Genomic DNA, 21,829 nt, shown 5'->3' on the forward strand with positions numbered 1-21,829 from the left:
ATGTATGAAAAGTTGTGTAAATCTCATTTTTAAAATTGTCTATTTGCATGTTTGTATAATTTTGCATTTTTGGTGTCCTAATAAGTTGTTGGTGAATGCTAAAAATACTTCATATCATTTCCCCCCATACACTCTTGATTAGTTCATCTTTAGGGCTATTTAGTCTTGAGTACCTCAGTAAAGTAAGTGATACTTTAAAACCCCTTAAAGTTTAAATCGATCATTTAAGAAGGCCTCTTGTGTATACTACCTTAGCAAATAAGGGGAAAGAAATAATACTTCAGATATCCTTACAGAATCATAGAGGTATTAGACAGGAAATTCTAACAAATATCAAAAATTGACAAGGGGAAAATCTGAACATCTTTTGCCACAGTGGAGTATAGGGATGGCCTTATATGTAGGCAGAGTAGGTAATTAATTTCATTGTAAAATTTTAATTAGTTCCAATACAGCTTAATGAAACAAATCTCCTAAGTTCATGTGCCAAATGATATGAAAATGGTATCAAAAGGTAGTTAAAATTCTACCTTTTGGAGGTTTAGTCCTTTGGTTGAAGCATTATCCATCACTTCTGGTATGTTTAAAATAACATTACTTCTTAGAGAAATAATACATTCATTTACTAACATTTTAGTGTTGTTTGCTCTTTTACTGTCCTCTTCAATATTGCAGGGGTAAGGGGAAGATCTTGGGTAATGTTCTGAAATTGGTCATTGAAAAGGGTCATAGAACTTAAGGGACAATTGAAATGCATAACAATATTATGTTTATTTCCTAATTTTACTACAGATCAGTCTTATATAGGGATGTAGGGACAGAACAAGAGACCTGATTATCTTATTTAATTCTGATACTTTTCCTTTCAAGTTAATTGATATTTATAGGCCACCTACTCTGTGACCTGCTCTGGCACATGGTTCATTGTTCACTGTCTCAGGGAGAGTACTTTTTGTTCCCTGTGGGAAAAATGTGTTTCTTTTTTTTTTTTTTTTTTTTTTTTTTTTTTTTTTACTTAAAAACATTTATTTGTGGCAAAATTAAACATACCATTGAGATTACAAAGATATACATTTTCAACCAAATCTTTCATTAAAAATGCACTGCTAAATTAAGCATTTTTTAACTGAATGATCAGTTATGTATTATTAATCATGCCATTTTCATACCTGATTACTGTTAAAAAATCTGTAAAGAAAAATTTCTTTACATGTGCAAATATCATCTTAGTACTGTATTGTGTTATCATTAAAAGTAAATGGACACTAAATATATGCCTATTACATAAAGCTTTTTAAAGTACAATAAAAATACAAATTCTATCTGTTAAAAAAGCCATTAAGATATGGCTATTAAACATCCTCATTATACAAATTCCAAAATACTATATGACAAACACAATTATAAAGACTTCTTTTTATGAAACATATACTACTCTGGAATTAGTGATATATATGAACACAATATAGAAAAGAGGAAGACTCATATACATGTTCAAACATTTAAAAACTCAAAGATATGTGATGCTGCAATGTTGATGTTTTCCCAGATTAAATTTAAATTAAAATATAGAACAAAAGCAAATTTGTTCATGAATCCAAAAAGAAAACCTTTTTTAGGGAGAAGACTTACCCTCCCTGCTCATCTATTTCTAAATCATCAAATCTTTAAGTTATTTTTGAGTAAACTTGTATTAGGGGAAACCTATTAAGACTTACTTTTAGGATATTTATTATAGTTACTATATATTTTAAGCAAGTGTAAGACTCACTAATAAAAATATTTTCAAGGAATAAGATCATAACTGAATCATGAATGAAATTAAATAAAAAATTTAATGCTCATGTTACTGATTAATGAAATATAAATAGCCAAGTCAGTTTTACTCTGACACTAGCAGAAACTTACATGTCTATACATAATGGTTTGTATTTTTTTTAAATCAGGTTAAAGTGAAATTTGGTCACATCATATCGCTAATAATGATTACTTACTCATATAGAATGATTCTCATAGATGCTAAAATACCAGTACTAATTATGGCATATCAAATTAAGAATTTGAAAGTCAGTTCAATTTAACAAATACTTACAAAAATGCCTGTGACGTGCAAGGCACTGAGCTAGGCATCAAATTTAATACCATTGTCAAGGGAAAATATTCTAATAAGACACATACTACTTTGGTGCAGAAAAATGCTTCGTAAAGTAAATACAGGTACAATGTGTTGTAAATATATGCAGACTCTATCTTCAAATATATTTTTCTCTATTATCAATTTAGAAAAGCATATATGCTTTTTAATATCACTGCTTTCATTTGAAATAAGATGGTATTTTAAAATGATTTTCTATATTTTCTTAGATCTTGATTCAAATTTTACTTTTAAAATAAAAAAGAAACATAGTAAATAACTGAATATAATAATTGGAGTTACCTGGCATTTATATTTACCACTACATATTCTAAGTACATTCATTTTTATTATCTTCTCAATTAATATTCATTAATCATTTCATCTGTCTGAAAGTTAGTGATCTGAAATCATAAATTTCAAAGTGTAAAATTTTCCAGTGATATGAAAAGCAGCTAATAGACACAATGACATACAGGGCTCATGATTCATGAAGATTTCATAGGTTTGATATGAAAATAATTGGTTATAACTATTAATGTCATAAAAGCTAACTATAAATATAAACCACTTCTTTTGAGCTCTCATATCACCAAGTAATCATTTTGCTGCCATCCACTGAATTGGCAAACGTGTGCATCATTTAGACATAATCAAAGTCAGATTTTTCAAGGGCCTAGATTAGTCTTGAGTTTTCAGTTAGACACTTTCTTTTTCTTTCCAACTACGAGGAAACATGTATTAAGTTACATTTGAGTAAGGATTCAATAATATCCTAATGGATTGAGAAAAGGTAATATAGTTTCCAAAGATAGTAACCTATAACCCAGAAATAGAAGAATTAGGAAACTCTCTCTTCTTTAGTAGTATATATTTATCTCCAACAGAAGCAGAAAGGAACATAATGGTGTAATTTAATGAATAGCTCACATGCAGATGTGGCTTTTTACAATTTTACAGGTCAACAATGGATCTGTGTTGAAGTCTTACCAAAGCATATCTCACAGAAGTTAATATGTCTAAAAACAAAAATTTTTGGCACATGGATAATACTTATATTACACATTATAATGATAATGATAAAAAGAATGTCATAAAAGAGTCAGGATCTCTTGTTCTTGGTATCAGCACCTACTATCTAATGGATCGAGACAAAATACCGTGCCTTCAAGAGTTAGTCCCATTTTGAACCCCTCCTGCATCTCATCTAATTTTGATTGAATGTCAGGAGGGAAGTCACCTGTTCCACAATTAAAAGGATCAAAAGGTTCTGCTCCAAAAAGGTCCTGTTTTATCTCTGTAGAACGACTAGGTACTGGAGGAGGCTGTGTACCATTGCGAGTAGGTGTTGTTGACTGAGGTGTTATGGGAGAAAAAGGAACCATATCGAAGATGTCAGTGGAAGGTGATTTAGGTGTCATGCTGGCTGCTGGAGATGTTGATATCTGAGTTATTCTTAGTTGATTTTCCAAATCCTGGACTTTATTTTTAAGTTCTGTATTCTCAGTTTCTAGTTCTTGTATTCTTTTTTGCAACCCTGCAATCTGTTTTCTGGTTTCAACATCTTTTCCTCCAGATTCTAGAAATTTCCTGTAGGCCAGATCGAAGGCTTGACCGATAGTTAAAGTTATTTCTTCAGCACACTTTTCACTGTCAAATACATAGCACAAATGCTTATTTGACTCAGAATCTTTGCATATGAAAGTAAATATCCTCTTGTCAGTTTTATCATCTGCACAAAATGATATCCTATGAAGCTGGCAATTGTGCTGGACTTCCTTTGTTTTTGGTTCTAGAATTTTTACCCCATAAATTGATATTTGTAATTCAACTTTAGGAGTTTTCTGGCCTTCAGATTTCTTGATATGTCTTGCAAACTTTAATTTTCTAACCGCGTCTCTCACAACTTCGGTACCTTTGGGCTGTTCCACTTCCGTACTGCCAAGAAACTTTGCATTATAGGGAATATAGTGTTTTGATAAAGCCTCAGGAGTATGCATCCATGTTTTATCTTTCTTCCTGCTAAAAGCACGGTTCATGATGATGAGGCACAGCCAAATAAATGCTTGATTTTCTTTTACTTTATCCTATTAAAATGATGAAAAAATTGAGGACCATGGAAGTTAGTTGTTGAAAGGGAGGGGACAGTCTATAGCTGAACTAAGCAATCTGTTATTCCAATTATCTATTTTAGCATTCCATTTCGCCATGATGAAGTAAGAATTTATTTTGTTGTTATTTCTAGATGTTTAGGTCTTCAGAGAACTGATAAAACATTGGCTTCTTAGGCATCAATTCACAAATTTGGATTGCTGCAATGCTGAGTATGCAAAATTCAATTGGATATGATATACTAGATGTTATATAGATTATATCACATTTGATAGCAGCATTTTCCCAGTGTTGTACTCTCTTGTATTTTTCATACAATATTGCATGTGACCGATCTATTTACCCCCCAAAAATGTACCACTTTCTCCCAGAGAAGCCAAAGACAACATCCTCTTCTTCCTTTACTCTACATTAAATCGCTCACTCCAGGCAGCATCGTCTTGTTTCCTGCTTCAGCTTCATTCAAGATTGTAAACACATTCCAAGAAAATTAGCCTTCAAAAGAGCTCTCTATTACAAGCAGGCTAGCACTGCAAGCAGCCCAGAGCCGCCAGAGCAGCAGAGTCAAAAATGTGTTTCTTGCTGTCAAATAGCTTATTTTATGGGTTAGTGACGAAAATGGTTTTCCCCCTAAGGCAATTGGGTTAAGTGACTTGACCAGGGTCACACAGCCTGGAGGAAAGTGTTAATTTTTTGAGGCCAAATTAGAACTCAGGTTCTCCTGACTTAAGGGCTGGTGCTGTATCCACTGTTCCACCTAGCTATCTCCAATAAGACATATTTTTGCTTCAATAAGGGAAGGATAGAGAATAAATTGCAATCATGCATTAGGTTACGGAGTATAGACTGCCAGGATAAAAATTTTGGTGGACCATAATACTGCAGGGAAAAAATGATTTATTATATTGTTCAGAAAATTATATTAATTAACCATTTTTCTGAGATTAATGGTTATCTATCACACCCACTATGTCACCTGACTACAGTAGCTCTAGAAATATTCAATATACATACAAAATATTATATGTTTCCTTAATCTTGGATTCATTTAAAGCATTCTTTTTTGGGACTACCACATCCCAGATTTATAATGGACCTCCCCACGCTAGTATTTTGGCTTTAAAATTTGGCTTAAATTTTATTAAATATTTTCAATTACTTATATTTATGTCAATCTACCTTCCTTTCAAATTTCCCTCTTGAAACTTTGTTTAATCATGTATTTGTGCTTTGAATGTAAACATCCTTCTCTGGATCCCATTCCAGAAACTAGAATTAAGAGGGAACAGCATTTCCTTTCCAATTTGCCCTCCTCTACCAAATGACCTAAAAATTTTTCTTTCTAAATCTGCTTCAAATTTTGGAGTTTGTTTGCATGAACAACAATATGTTGGTCCAGAGTATTGACACTAAAATCAATACCTGTTTCTTCTAGATTTCTTTCAGGCCCAACCCTTGATGTCATGTTTCTCTGTCATTGGAGTTCTAGAAGATTCAAAAAGAGATGATTTTTTTCCCCCAGAAATCAGCTGCCTGTGATGTCACCCTCTCATTTATTTGCTAATGTTTTCAATTATTGATGGATTTCATAAAGCTTCTTCAAACTGTTCATCCCTTAATACAGTGTAACCAAGATTGATACCAGGAATGCAGGGCTACTTCAATATCAGGAAACCTACTAATATAATCAACTATATCAATAACCAAGCTAATAAAAACCATATGATTATCTCAAAAGATGCAGAAAAAGCATTTGATAAAAAATCCAATACTTATGCCAATTAAAAACACTAGTGAGTATAGAAATAAGTGGACTTTTCCTTAAAATGATCAGTAGCATCTATTTAAAACCATCAGCAAACATCATATGTAATGGGGACAAACTAGAACCATTCCCAATAAAATCAGGAGTGAAAAAAGGTTGCTCACTATCATCATTACTATTCAATATTGTTATGGGACATTCTTGTTCAGTAAGAAACAACCAACAGGATGATTTCAGCAAGTACTGGAGAGACTTGCATGAACTAATGCTAAGTGAAATGAGCATAACCAGGAGATCATTATACACAGCAATACCAATATTATAGGATGATCAGTTTTGATGAACGTGACTCTTTCCAACAATGAGATGATTGATGCCAATTCCAATGATCTTGTGATAAAGAGAGCCATCTACACCCAGGGAGAGAACTGTGGGAACTGAATATGGATCACAACAAAATATTCTCACTCTTTTTGATGTTGTTCACTTGCATTTTGTTTTCTTATTCATTTTCTTTTTTTTTTGATCAGATTTTTGTTGTGTAACAAGAGAAGTATATAAATGTTTACACATATTGGATTTAACATATATTTTAACATGTATAACATATATTGTAATGCTTATAATCTAGGGGAAAAGGGTAGGGGGAAGGAGGGAAAAACCTGAAACACAAGGGTGTGCAAGGATTAGTGTGTTCAAAAACATGCATATGTTTTGAAAATAAAAAAGCTTTTAAAAAAAACTGTTTTTTCCTTCAAGAAGTCTTGAAAGTCTGCTTATTGTAGTTTTCCAATGTCCTGTGATCAAATGAGACATTATTTGTTAAGCATTTAGCAAAAGTTCCCACTCATAATAGGTGCTTTATTAATTCTAGTTCTCATTATGCCCTTCTTTACACTATTTCTATTTATGTTCCTGACAGCCTCCATTTCCTCCATATCTGACTATTTCACAGTTCGTTACTCTTTCTCCAGCTATTCTTTCCTCTCTTCTCTACCTTGGCATCTTGATGACCAACTTAATTCAACACTGTCCTCTACTCTTGAATTTAAAAAAAAATGTTTGTTTCCCTTCTCCTTCTAGAGAACATACCCTGCCAAGAACAAGTTATTTATCCTACTTGTATGCTTTACTTCTATTTACTTGTTGCTGTACAAATGTAGAGGGAATCATGAAATATGCCATTAAGGTCCACTATAGTGTAGCTTTTTTGTTTGTTCTGTTGTTGTTATTGTGCTTCTTCCTCTGATTTCTAGATTAAATAAAAGGATTCATGGAAAAAGTCAATCTTTCTACTACTCAAATTTATTCATTATCTGAATCTCCACTGTTGCCATATCAAACTTTTATTGCCTCTTTTCACACATCCCATATCATTCCCTTAGTAAACCCTTTAAATTGAGGACCTTGCCTCATCATTGAAAAAGCTGAAGTCATTCACTAAGAAATCCTTCTCTATTCCCATTCATTACAAACCAGATATTTCTCTCACTCACATTTCCTCTTTTATTTTGGTTTTGCATAAACAGTGATTTTTCTCCTTGCCTTGACCAACATTTCTATGTACACATCTGCCTCCACTTTATCATATCTCATCTTTGTGAAAAGAAATATTCATTAAATAAAACTATATTACTTATTTATTCTCTTTTTACTTCCTTTAATTTTTGTTGCTAAATAACTTGAGATAGCACTGTGTTCAGTGCCTTCATTGTTCTCTTTTCACTATCTTCTAAATCTTAACAATTGAGCTACCAACTTTATTATTTAAATAATACTCTTTTCTCCAACATAATAAATATTCTTAACTGAGAAACATAATGATATCTTTCCCCTCTCCATTTGACAGTTTTGATTATCTTCTCCTTTTGAGTAAATTATTTTTCTAGTTTTCAGTGACAGTACTCTCACCTCATTTCCTCCATCCGACTGTTACTTCAATCTCTGTTGTTGTCTTTTTAAAATCAATGTCTCACCCACTAATCAGGGATTATTTTTTATTTCGGTTTTATTTTCAGTCCCTCCCACAATTCTGTACAAAGCTTCCTTCTCTTTTTATTCTATGCAATCCAATTTAGTATATGAAGCACCTATGCTTTCAACTATCATCTCTATTTAGATGATTTCTAGACCTATATACTTATCCCTATTTTTTTTCCATAAGCTATAGTTAGATATTACCAGGATCATCAACTACATAGTCTACAAATATCTCCATTTTATATGTGCAAACCAGGACTCCATTCTTTTATCCACCAAACCACCTAAAATCAAATCAAAACAAAATTTGAATTTTCATTGCACTGCTTAGAGCCTCAGCATTTTTCTATTCACTGAAGTTCATAGTCTGTGTTATTCTTGACTTCTCATTTTCACTCATCCTATATATCTGATATATTGAAAAAATGTGATTTCTTTATTGGTAATGTCTCTTGTATATGCTTTTTCTTTTCAACTTGCACAGTTCAGATCCTCATAATTTCTCAAAATGATCATTTGATTTTCCTTTCTAATTCCCTTTTGACTCCTATCCAACTTTTTTCCCCATATATAGAAGGCCTATCTATGTCATCTCCCTTCTCAATGAGTTTCATTGCATCCTTATTATCTCCAGGATAGAATAAATATAAACTCCATTTGATATTTAAATCTCTTCATAAGTTCAGCAATTCTGTTTTCTCAAATCTTGTTACATTTTATTCTTCTTCATACACTCTAAGTCAAAGCTAAGCTAGCCTATTTGCCATTCCTTGAACACAATCCTTCTTTCCCATCTTTATGTCTTTGCATTATTGGCTTTCCCTACTCCTGAAATTTTTTTCTCTGAATTACATATCTTAAATTCCTTGGCTTTTTTTCAAGTTTTTATCCCCACTCCCCATTCTCCATCCCAGTTGTTAATGATTTTTCTTCTTAGGTTACCTTCCATTGAACTTTGTTTAAATTTTCATATAACTAATAATTTATGTGTTATCCATTTCATTAGAATGTAAGCTCCTTGAGGGCAGGCATTGCCACTACTGCTTATCTATACACAGAGAGACACTGAGACACAGAGACACATATTTTTTCTTTGCATCTCCCTGTGTTTAGTAGAGGAATAATGACACTAACTAATTTCAGCTGTCAAAGAGGCTCTTACAACTTTTCTTGCCCATCTGCTAGTGGTTAATTTTTGAATGTTATTATCTATTCTATATCTTCTTGATTACTTTTCATTTCCAATATCCTCTCTGATCATTTAAGTATTTCAAAATTTAATCTGGGATCAGTACTTCTAATTTAAGGAATATTCTCTATCTGTCTCTGTCTCTGTCTCTGTCTGTCTGTCTGTCTCTCTCTCTTTCTCTCTTTCTTTCAAATACACATACACAGATATATCTATTCATACAAATATGGATATATACATATATATTTATATATTTAAATTATTTTCATTACTATAAATTTGACAAAACTGAAAAAAATCATTTCCACATTCAAGAACTGAAATAAAAATTGTGTATTGACAAGACAATCTCTATAAAGAATAGCTTGATTGTATGTTTTTAAAAATATATGACAAAGAAGTACCACAAATATTTGACTTGTCTGTTTCCCTCTATTTCTCTATTCTATTTTGTGAGTTTACAGTTTTTATATTCCTTTGTTCTTTAAAGTAAAAATTTCTATTTGATTGACCAAAACATGAAATTCTAAATCTCAAGATTTCACCTATTGTTTATTGCCCCAGTACTTCAGGCTATGTCAGAAAGCACTGGATTTTAATGTCTTGGGCAAAGAAATGTATTTCATTTCACTTCAATTCAGAAAAATATGATTCAAATGCTCGCCATATCACATAATCTTTTTAAGCTTTATTTGTGTTTTTTTATTATGTATTTTGATGATTCATTTTATATAACTTATAAACAAATTATTATTGATAATATTTTATAATTTACATTCAGCATGTATTTCTATATTGTTCTTGGTATGGGATTCTTTTTTTCTATAAATATGAGGTGTTACACTATATTATCTTTAAGGTGCATTCTAAATATAAATCTCTAGTCCTGTGATCCTATATGTAAGACACCCTGTTAGTCTTTTCAAAAATCTTATATTATCATGGAAGATAGAACTTATTTATAGACAAATACAAGAAAATTTGAAGAAAAGCAGATACTTGGAAGTATGGTTGGTTTATAAAAATTTCACCTAAACTGAGGTTTCAAATATTCCAAACTAAATTTTTGAAAAGGTGCCCATTCAACTTTATCTAGTAATCTAAGTATTTGTGGAAAAGATGAAATGTGTGACTGAATATGTTCGTGTGTGTGTGTGTGTGTGTGTGTGTGTGTGTGTGTGTGTGTGAATTCATCCATTTCATCTAAAAACTGTCTACAAAGGATTTGTTAAATATCCTGCAATTTTCTCACAGGATGAAAGGGCATTACTAGATTATAATCTGTATCAATGGAAGGACACACACTGATACAATCTGATATCCTTTAAAATATCAAAGTATTCTTTTTTTTTTTTTTTTTTTTTTTTTTTGAGGCTGGGGTTAAGTGACTTGCCCAGAGTTGCACAGCTAGAAAGTGTTAAGTGTCTGAGCCCATATTTGAACTCGGGTCCTCCTGAATTCAAGGCTGGTGTTCTATCCACTGTACCACCTAGCTGCCCCTCAAAGTATTCTTATAATATTATCTGGCTACAAATCAGAAAATATGATATCTGAATAATTAAACTTGTGTCTCCTACCAAGAACAATATAGAAATACATGCTGAACGTAAATTATAAAATATTACCAATAGTAATTTGTTGATAAGTTATATAAAATGAATCACCAAAATACATAATAAGAAAAAAGGAAATGAGTATTTCCTGTGATAATATTGAGTATTAGAAAGTCTAAATATTCACACATATCAATTGTGAATTATCTTTTAATTTAATGGTCATTAGGTCAATCCTCTATTTAGGCAATTTGAGCAAGAATTATATAGAATTAGGAGAAATGGTTTAGATCAGTTTTAACTAGCAGAGGAATTACTAATATGAATGAAATCCTTGATCAAATAATTTGAAGTAATTTAGCTATAATTAAAATTGTGAATTTATTTTATGCTTAAATGTGTCTGATTTAATCAGTGTACATACTCTTACCTGAACTGATATGAATCATAATCAATCTACACTTTGACATTCTATCTTTTATGCCTATTTTTAAATATATCATCCAAAATATTTATAAAATATATACTAGAAGTCAGCAAAATGGAAAGATTCTTCAACTTGAGGAAAACAATAAAACAATCAGGCTATCTATTATTCTCAATTTCTAATATGTGAGCAGCTCATTTTGTTTTTCAGTCAACCACCTCATATTGTTTTTATTACCATTTCTCTAACACAGGTTATCACAAATCCAAAAATATTCTGCTGCTCTACATCTGGTTCCAGTTGTGCCTTCTCTCAGTACACTCACTGCATTCCTAAACTGCTATATGCAGAAATGACCAGAAATACTATCAATAGTGTCTTTACATATGCCGTCTGTAATGCTTTATTTATTTGTCTGTGTTTTTTTTTAAATCACTACCCCCAAATATTAAAATTACACTAAGTGGAGGGGCAGGATTCCGGATGCATTAAATACAGCAGACCAACTATACTCTGCTTATATTTAACTACCAAAAAAATCTATAACATCAATGAAAACATCTACTTCCAGACATCACGTAAACACTTATACTTCCATTACATTTTCCCATTTTCCACAATCCTGACACCATGATTTTGTCTCACACTAAAAATCAATCCATGTGCTGCATTAATTCTCTACTCTTTTTTTTTTCCTGTAATTTCTGTCTACTACCAATTTTTGACATCTAGACATGAGTATCCTTTAATATTATACCTTTAAATTATTGTTAGGGACAAAGGAGTGTGCTGATTATTCATTTCTAATCCATGGGTACAATGAACCCTTATGAACATGTTCAAACATCAACTCAGACACAAAGCTGCTCTCTTATAAAATTTTAACACAATACAATACAATTCATCATGATACAATACAATGCAATCACAATATGGGAAACTTAGACGAACTATATATTCTTCTATTGCTTTGTGCTTTAGTTACATTTTTAATTATTCTGAGAGTATTCCATGATTCACAGTCATATACCATCACTACAAGATCAGTACTATTAAAAGTCAAGTTTTTTTTCAATAGGTCATTGAAATGACTATGAAATTTTTATGTGATCCATTGTACTTTCCTAATTTAACTTAATTCTGGACCACAGCTTCTACTTAAGATACAAAATTTGAAAAATTAATTCCATCAACTGCCCTTATAATTTTTCTCAGAATATAGGCAAAACATATTTTCTATCCATATTGTGAAATAGATAAAATATATTGTGAATATATGGGCATATCAATATATTATGCCATTGTGTATAGGCAAATCTAATTATCCAAATATAGCCTATACTACACTTATAAAAATTAAAAGTGAACTTCACAGCTGAAACCCTCTGGGATTTTAGGGAGCATCTAATACTCTATAATAGAGCATATTTTCATGAATACTATATTAGTGTCTTATCTTCTTCCCAGACTATATTTCGTGAAGTGAGAAGCTTTTTTTTTTATGAATTTGTGTCCCTCAGCACCAAGAATAATCCTCTACACATTTAAAAAAATTAATTAAGCAATGAGTAAATAAATGAATAACAATATATAGATAACTCTTTTTTGAACAGGGTCAAAGATGTCAATTGAGAATTAAGGACAAACAATATGAATATTTTCATCAGAAAATAGATGTGCTATGATTGGAATACTGGGCCTGGAATCATCTGGCCTAAGACATTTCTCTATTGTATGAACATGGGCAAGTCACATAACCTCTATTTGCCTGTTGCCACAAATGTAAAATGGGGATTATAATAGTACGTACCTTTCAGGATTGCTAAAAGAAACATATGAGAAAATATTTGTAAAGCACTTAGCAAAGTAACTGGCACATATTATGTGCCAAATGGATGCTTTCTTCTTTTCTTTCCTTGCAAGATATCTTTTCCATGTAGATAAAAGCTACATGTACAAAACACTAATTATTCTCTAAATGAGTTTTAGATAATCATTCATTTTTCCCTGGTAAGTCTGAATTACTCAATAGCAAGAAATGAGGTAGTGATTATTTTGATCCTTACTCATTTTTAGATAGTACCACAAGCTTCAAAGCTATATACACATCAGGAGCTTTGTCCTATTAGGGACATACTTCATTTGGGAGAATAAATACTGCCATGATATCTCTATGCTAATTATCTGATTTCTCACCATAATTACCATGAAATTATAAGTTACAATAATTTCACTGTTCTCTATTGGGAAAAACAAAATTACTTTGAATTATTATGGCAAATTACATGGTATCTCACAAAAAAACATGAAATGGCATAAGTAATTAAGGTCACTATAATATGCGTTATGTCCCCAAATTTCCATTTTTCATTATCTAATTATGCAAAAGCTCTAAGTTCATACTGATGTTTGCCCTTGATCCCACTCAAAGGATAACATACTTTCAATGGCAAGGAATCATCTCGTCATCATGCTCCACCTACCAACAAATGGACTCCAAAGCCATTAGTAAGGCATGTAAGTCAATTCATTCATGTTCACGCAATGGAGACTTCTTTCTCAAGTGACATTCTAATTTTTATATCAGCACCAATCCTAGGGATTTATGGAAATAAATATAAGATAAAGTGTTTGGTTGTATAGTCACCCCTGAAAGCAAAGAGACTCCTTGCAATTAAAGCTAAGATAGTACAATAAATACTTCAGGTTCAGTGCTGAACATTCTCTTCCAATTACATTTAAAGATATTTTTCAAAATTCACTTCTAGAAGATTTTGAGTCCCAAATTTTCCTTTACTCCCCTCCCCAAGACAAAACCAATTTGATATAGGTTATATAAGTACAATCACATTAAAAATATTTCTATATCACTCATATTGTGAAAGAAGAATCAGAACAAAAGGGAAAAAGACAATAAAGAAAAATGAAAATTTTACACTTCAATCCTCATTCAAACTCCATAGTTCTTTCTCTGAAGGTGAATTTGCTCATCATTTCTTGAAGCAAAATAATATATATTTTTAATCACATTACACAATTTTGTTCAGCCATACCCTAATTGATGGACATCCCCACAGTTTCCAATTTTTGATGCCAGAAAAGCACTGTTTTAAATATTTTAAAATATATAGGTCCCTTTCCTGGTTTTTTTTTTCCTTTTTTCCTTTATTTTTTTTAAAACACACATTGTTTATGAATCATATTAGGAGAGAAAAATCAGAACAAAAGGAGAAAAAAAACACAGGAGAAGGAAAACCAGAAAAAAGAAGTAAACATAGCATGTGTTGATTTATATTCAATCTCCATAGTTCTTTTTCTCGATGCAGATGGCATTTTCTATCTAATGTTTACTGGGATTGACTTTGATCACCGAACCACTGAGAAGAACCATGTCTTTCATAGGAGATCACTGCACATACTTGCTGTTGCTGAATACATTGTATTCCTGGTTCTTGTTTTGCTTAAACTCTATTCATGTAAATCTTTCCAGGACTTTCTAAAATCAGCTTGTTCATCATTTTTATAGAACAATAATCTTCCATTGCCTTTATGTACCACAACATATTCAGCTATTCCCCAATTAATAGACATTTATTTATTTTCAATTCTGTGCTACCACAAAAAGAACTGCTACAAGTATGTTTGCACATGTGATACTTTTGTTTACTTAATTATGTCTTCGGTATACAGACCTAGTAGTGGCACTGCTGGGTTAAAGGATATGCCCAGTTTTACAGCACTTTTACAGCACAAATTTCTCTCCAGAATGATTGGATCATTTCACAACTCCACCAGCAATGCATTAGCATCCCAGTTTTCCACATCCCTTCCAATATTTATCTTTTCCTGTTGTCATAGTCAATCTGAGAGGTAGAAGGCAGTACCTCAGATTTGTCTTAATTTGCATTTCTCTAATCAATAGTAATTTGAACATTTTTTTCACATGACTACAGATGGTTTTAATTTCATCATCTGACAATTGTTCAAATCATTTGATCATTAATTAATTGGAGGATGACTCATATACTTATAAATTTGACATAGCTCTTTATATATTTTAGAAATGAGAACTTTATCAGAAACACTAGCTGTAAAATACATTTCACAGTTTTGTACTACCTTTTAAATCTTGTTTCAATTGGTTTTGTTTGTGTGTGTGTGTGTGTGTGTGTGTATATATATATATATATATATATATATATATATATATATATATATATATATATATATATATATATATATATAAATTTAATGTAATAAAAATGATCCATTGATTCTTTTTTTTTCTTCCCTAATAACTTTTTGGTTACTCACCCAGTAGTGATATTGCTATGCCAAATGGTGTGCATTTTTTTTTTACACCTTTGGGCTAAATTGCTCTAAAGAGTGGTTAAATCAGTTCACAATTTTACTAACCATGCTTTATAGTCTTATTTTTATAACATCCCCTCCACCATTTATCATTGCCCTTTTCTGCATACTCTAATAGGTATGTAGTAGTACCTCAAAATTATTTTGATTTACATTATTCCAAGCAAAAATGATTTAATACATTGTATATGGCTATTTATAGCTGTGATTACTACATACAAAAGTAGTTAACATATTTTAATCATTTACCAATTGTGAAATGACTGTTCTTTTTTGATATATTTGGCTCACTTCTCTTTATAGTTATTTTTTGTAATATGTTTATTTTTATACACATTATAAATATGTCACACATTTTTACTGATATTGTTTACATTGTATTCGTGGTTCTGCTTGTTTAGCTCAGCATCAGTTATTGTAAATATTTCTAGGCATTTCTAAAATCAGCTTATTCTTCATTTTTATATAACAATAATATTCCATTATATTCATATAGCACAACTTGTTCAGCTATTCCCCAATTGATGGGCATCTATTCATTTCCTTTTTTCCCTTCTTTAAGATTTCCTTGTGATCTAGATCTAGTAATAGCACTAATGGGTCAAAGGTATGCAGAGATTAATACCGTTAAGCCTCCAACCTTTGTTTTTATTTTTTTTTTCATTAATTTTCTACTTTTGTTCTACTACATGAATTTTTGTATTATTTTTCTAGTTCTATAAAATAATTTTTGGAACTTTGATTTGAATAGCACTGTTAGACAGAACTGTCATTTTTATTATATTAGCTTGGCCTACTTATAAGCAATTGATATTTTTCCAATTGTTTAGGTCTAATTTTATTTGTGTGAGAAATGTTTTGTAACTATGATCATATAGTTCTTAGATTTGTCTTGGCAGGTAGACACCACAATTATTTTATTCTGTCTACAGTAATTTTATTATAATTTATTTTTTATTTTTCTTTTTTATTAAAGCTTTTTATTTATAAAACATATACATGAGTAATTTTTCAACACTGACCCTTGCAAAGTTTTCTGTTCCAAATTATCCCCTACTTCCCCCTTGCTTTAGGGGCAAGCCTGGAATAGGCTTCTCCTTTCTACTCCCAGGGGAGCTGGCTCCTGAGAAATTCCATGACCCTCAGGGATGACTTGGTCCAGCCATATTGCAGACTTACCAACAACAAATCCCTTTGGATCAAGCTGTGGATAATCTGGTTTGAAGCCTCCAGAGGGTAAGTCTACTTGTTTTCTGTTTCTGTCCAGTTGCAAGCTATATGGTTTCCCAAGAGTGTTGGCTGGATACAGTTAGAAAATGCCTAGGGCAGTGTGGTCAGGACACTGACCATCACTTCGGTACAATATTTTCTGGTTTATTACTTTCTATAATGGGCAATTTAGTGTTGAGAGCTGAAACTTTGCTCGACCATTTCCTTAGTCACTTTTCAGAAATCTTTAGTTGCCAGGTCTGTGGGTGTCATGAAAGAACAATAAGCCTAGGCTCTTCTGTCAGAATTAGTGTCCTCAAAAGAAACCAGCAACCAGCAGAGTTCTTGCCCTTACAAAGGAGACATGAAGGGGCCCTATTTCCCTTTCTCTTGACCCCCTGGAACTGTGGATCTTCTTGCATGTTGGAGGTCAGCCTGTTGATTTCTTGGTGGATAATGGGACCATGTATTCAGCTCTTAAGAGCCCCCTCAACCCCCTAAATCATTAAATCAACATCCATATATGGGGCAATAGGTCAAATCTCCTTCTATCCCTGAACTACTGAGCCCAGGATGCATTTAGGATATGGCACAGTTACCTATTCCTTCCTAGTCATAACCAACTGTCCATACCCCCTCTTGGATAAGGATATTTAGGAAACTCCAAACAACTATATTCTTCTTTGAAGAACATACTACCCTTGCTTCAAAAGCAAATCCCCTTAACCTCTATGCTCCTTCTTACAGTGCCCCTACAATCTGAACATTTCTTATTCACCTCTCTTGCCTCACTTGCTTCTCCCCCTACTAAAAACCACTCTTACTGAAGCTCCTGCCCTTGCCCACCCTGATGTTAGGAAACCATTCACATTTTTATTTCTGAAGTAAGGGGAATAGTAAAAGGGGTGCTTACACAGAAGCTCTGCCCAGAGAGATACTTGCGTATCTCTCTAAATACTTGGACCCAGTCACCCCTAGGTGGCCTCTGTGTTTGAGAGCTGTGTCTAACACAGCAATCTTGGTTAAGGAGGCTGATAAGGTCTCCTTGGGTCAGTCCCTATCTATCTCAGCACCCTACACAGTTGAGGACCTTCTTAAATCATCACCCAACAGGTGGCATTCAAATGCACGGACTATGCACTAACAAGCGCTACTTCTTGACCATTCCTAGCTTACTTTTAGCAAAACCTTGGTTTAAATCCTGCTACTCTGCTTTTAGACCCCTCCTCCAACTCTGCCCCTGTACATGATTGCTTTTAGCTTATTTTATTAATTATATGCATTGGTAATTTTTCAGCATTGATCCTTCTGTTTCAACTTTTCCCCTTCTTCCCCCTACCCCTTCCTCTAGATGGCAATACAAATTAAATATGTTAAAGTATATGTTAAATACAATATATGTATATATGTATATATATATATATGTGTGTGTATATATATATATATATATATATATATATATATATATATATATATATATATATATATATATACATATATACATATCCATACAGATTGTAGCACAAGAAATATCAGACTTAGAAATTAGGTAAAAATAACCTAAGAAGGAAATCAAAAATGCAAGCAGACAAAAACAGGAGCAGTGGAAATGCAATGTTGTGGTTCTCACTCATTTCCATAGTTCTTTCGCTGGGTGTAGCTGGTTCTCTTCATTGTTGAACAAATGGAACTGATTTGGTTCATCTCATTGTTAAAGATGGTCGCATCCATCAGAATTGATCATCATATAGTATTGTTGTTGAAGTATATAATGATCTCCTGGTCCTACTCATTTCACTCAGCATCAGTGCATATAAGTCTCTCCAGGCCTTTCTGAATTCATCCTGCTGGTCATTTCTTACATAACAATAATATTCTATAATTCATATACCACAACTTATTCCGCCATTCTCCAATTGATGGGCATCCCTATAATTTCCAGTTTCTAGCCACAAAAAAAAGGGCTGCCACAAAAATTCTTGCACACACATGTCCCTTTCCTTTCTTTAAGGTCTCTTTGGGATATAATCCCAGTAGTAACACTGCTGGATCAAAGGCTATGTTTGATAATTTTTTGAGCATAGTTCCCCATTGCTCTCCAGAATGGGCTGGATGCATTCACAATTCCACCAACAATGGAAGTGTCCCAGTTTTCCATATCTGTTAGGTTCTTACTAAGTGCTAATGAGAAAATGAGATATTAGGTGCTTACTAAGTGCTAAGTCGGTACTTAACAATTCTCTGATTCCCTTTAAGGGGAGTTTTACCCCTTTGAACTTTTGGGGAGGAGCTTACATGTTTAAGAGGAACAAGTTCATTGGTTGAAGTATTTGTTTCCCAGAAGCCCCTGAGTTATTCCATGCCCATTCTCTGGGAGGATAAAAGAAGCAATATTGAGCAAGGGAGAGGGATCTCTACTCTAGGTCAGAGTTGGTGGCTCTCTACAGGAAGAAGAATCTGGCCGAGAGATTGAGTTGAGACTGAAGATCTCCTCCCAGAGAGCAATCGGCAGTTTCTAGAGACATTACACATATCTCCTCCAACATTCAGCATTATCTTTCTTTTTCATCCTAGCCAATCAGAGAGATGTATAGTGGTATCTCAGAGTTGTTTTAATTTGCATTTATCTGATTAATAATGATTTGGATAGAAATTGTTTCCATTTATTCATCTGAAAATTGTCTGTTCATATCCTAAAACAACAAGGGTGAGGCCTTCACAAAAATTACGAAAGGACCAAATGAACCCTTTGCTGATTTTGTGGGACGTTTGCAGACAGCTATCATACAAACTAATGTTGAAAATGCAGTAACAGACATTATGATAAGTCAACTTGCTAAAGAAAATGCTAATGAGGTTTGTAGAAGGATTATATTAGGACTATGCAAGGATGCTCCTTTAGAGGAGATCATAAGACTTTGTGCCACAGTAGGCACAAATACCTTTCAAAGCTAGGCTATGATGCAGACTTCACAAGATCCCAACATGGGAAGACAGTGTCCCTTTTGGCAAGGGACTTCTAGAGAGACTCATCAATGCTTTAAATGTGGTAAAGTAGGGCATCTGAAAGCTAAATGTTGGCATAGAAACAGAGTGAGAAAAAAGGGTGGGAGAACAAGACCCAAAACCCCATGTCCAAAATGCAACAGAAGGCTTCTATTGGGCATCAAAATGTAGACTGATTCAGGGAAATGGGATGAGGGGCCCAACCTCAGGGCCCAGGGCAAAAATTACTTGGGGCATTAAGGCAGCTGAAGTTAGTGCTACCCCTTTGAGATGGATATATGAAGGAGAAACCCGAGTTTTTACTCCTTTTATAGTTGAAAAAATCCCTACCAATTTGTATGGAAGAGACATTTTACAACAATTAGGATTAAAAATGAGTACTTAATTTTTTTTTAGTCAGGGCTGCTGTTGAAGGCCTGCCAACACTTTCACCAGTTCTAAACAATAGATAGTGTAGATAGAACAGTGGCCCTTAGACAGCGATAAAACTCAGGCCTTATTAGATATAATACAGGAGCAACTTGACCAAGGACACTTACAACCTTCTCTAAGTCCTTGGAATTCCTCAGTATTTGGTGTAAGAAAGAAATCTGGAAAATGGAGGAAGTTCACTGATTTAAGAAAGGTAAATGAACAGATGAAAACTATGGGAACTCTTCAGCCTGGACTTCCATCTCCTACTCAATTGCTGAGAGAATAGCCTCTTCGGGTTATAGACATTAAGAATTATTTCTATTCTATCCCTCTATATAAGGAGTATATGAAAAGATTTGCCTTTTCAATATCCAGCATTAACTTAGCTGAGCCTTATAAAAGATGAATGGACAGTTTTGCCACAGGGCTTTACTATGTGGCAAATGCTGCTGCTCTTACTCCAGTAAGAAAAGCATTTCCAAAAGTAATGTTATTACATTACATGGATGATATATTGAGATGTGCACCTGAGGAAGAAATGTTAGAAGCATGTCTAAAAAAGATCATGGAAACACTAAGGAACTACAAATTTAACATAGCTCCAGAAAAAAAAAAATCAAAGACATACTTCTTTGCTTTATTTAGGATATGAAATATACCCTAAGGTACTTACATTACAAAAACCCTCCTTAAGAACAGAGAACCTGGGGGGGGAGAGGGGCAGAGCCAAGATGGCAGAGAAGCTAGATGGAACTTTCTAAGCTCTTTAATTCCCTTTCTACCAATTATTTATTTCAGCCTCAAAAATAACGCTTGATTGGTAAAACCCATGAAAATTGGAAATACAAAAACTTACTAGCAGAAGAGAATCTGGAATATTGCCAGAAAAGGTTTGACCTGAAGTGGTGGAGCAGACCAGCAAAGAGCAGGGATAGAAATGGGAGCAGGGGCAGAAATGGGAGCAGGGGCAGCCTCTGTGGTTGGAAGGTTTACACAGAGCTCTCTGCTGTAGCCTGACTGCTTTGCTTTGGTGGCGGAGTAGTGGACTAGTAGAGAAGTTGGAGCCTAGGATAGTGGGTACACTGAGGGACGCCAAAGCCCAAGAGGATCTGGCTATGCCACCCAGGACTGGAAGTGATCTAGTGCAGACCATAACACAGCTCTTTGCAGAATTTGGCAGTGAGGGGCTCATGGTGGGGGGCAGTCACACACAGCAGGGGCACAACCCAGGGCAGCCTCTCATCTGTATAGTGAGGGGCTCACTGGGGGTAATGGAATTTCCCCAATCCGACTGTGCTCCCCAAGCAGAGACAATTCCAATGCAGGGAGGGACAGGAGGATTGCAAATACTCAAAGCTGGCCTTTTTTTTTTTGGGGGGGGGCAGTGATACCTTTTCTCCTTAACATCTAGCCCCAAGGCAGTCACTAATCCTCACAGTGGGGCTCCTTGCAGGGCACTTACACAGCGGCAGCAATATCCAGGCATACTCACTTCCTCTTGGCGCTCTTCCCAGAGCCCTCTGGCAGCTGTGCCATTCCTTGCAGCCCATTGAGAGGGAAAATACTGTCCATAAACCCTGGTAATCTCCTTACCCTGAGGGAAAACCCTGAAGGCTTTAAAAAAATGAGCAAAAGAATGAAGAAAACGATTGAAAGCTTCTATGCAGAA

General features: G+C 33.6%; 1 pseudogene; it reads right to left on the reverse strand.

Annotated features, from left to right (window-relative positions):
* Positions 1 to 3,166: 3,166 nt before the first annotated feature.
* Positions 3,167 to 4,591, reverse strand: LOC141555253 (PTB domain-containing engulfment adapter protein 1 pseudogene; annotated as a pseudogene).
* Between the last annotated feature and the right edge of the window lie 17,238 nt (positions 4,592 to 21,829).

This window comes from Sminthopsis crassicaudata, chromosome 2 (genome assembly GCF_048593235.1).
Source record: "Sminthopsis crassicaudata isolate SCR6 chromosome 2, ASM4859323v1, whole genome shotgun sequence".
In the NCBI taxonomy this organism is placed as follows: domain Eukaryota; kingdom Metazoa; phylum Chordata; class Mammalia; order Dasyuromorphia; family Dasyuridae; genus Sminthopsis; species Sminthopsis crassicaudata.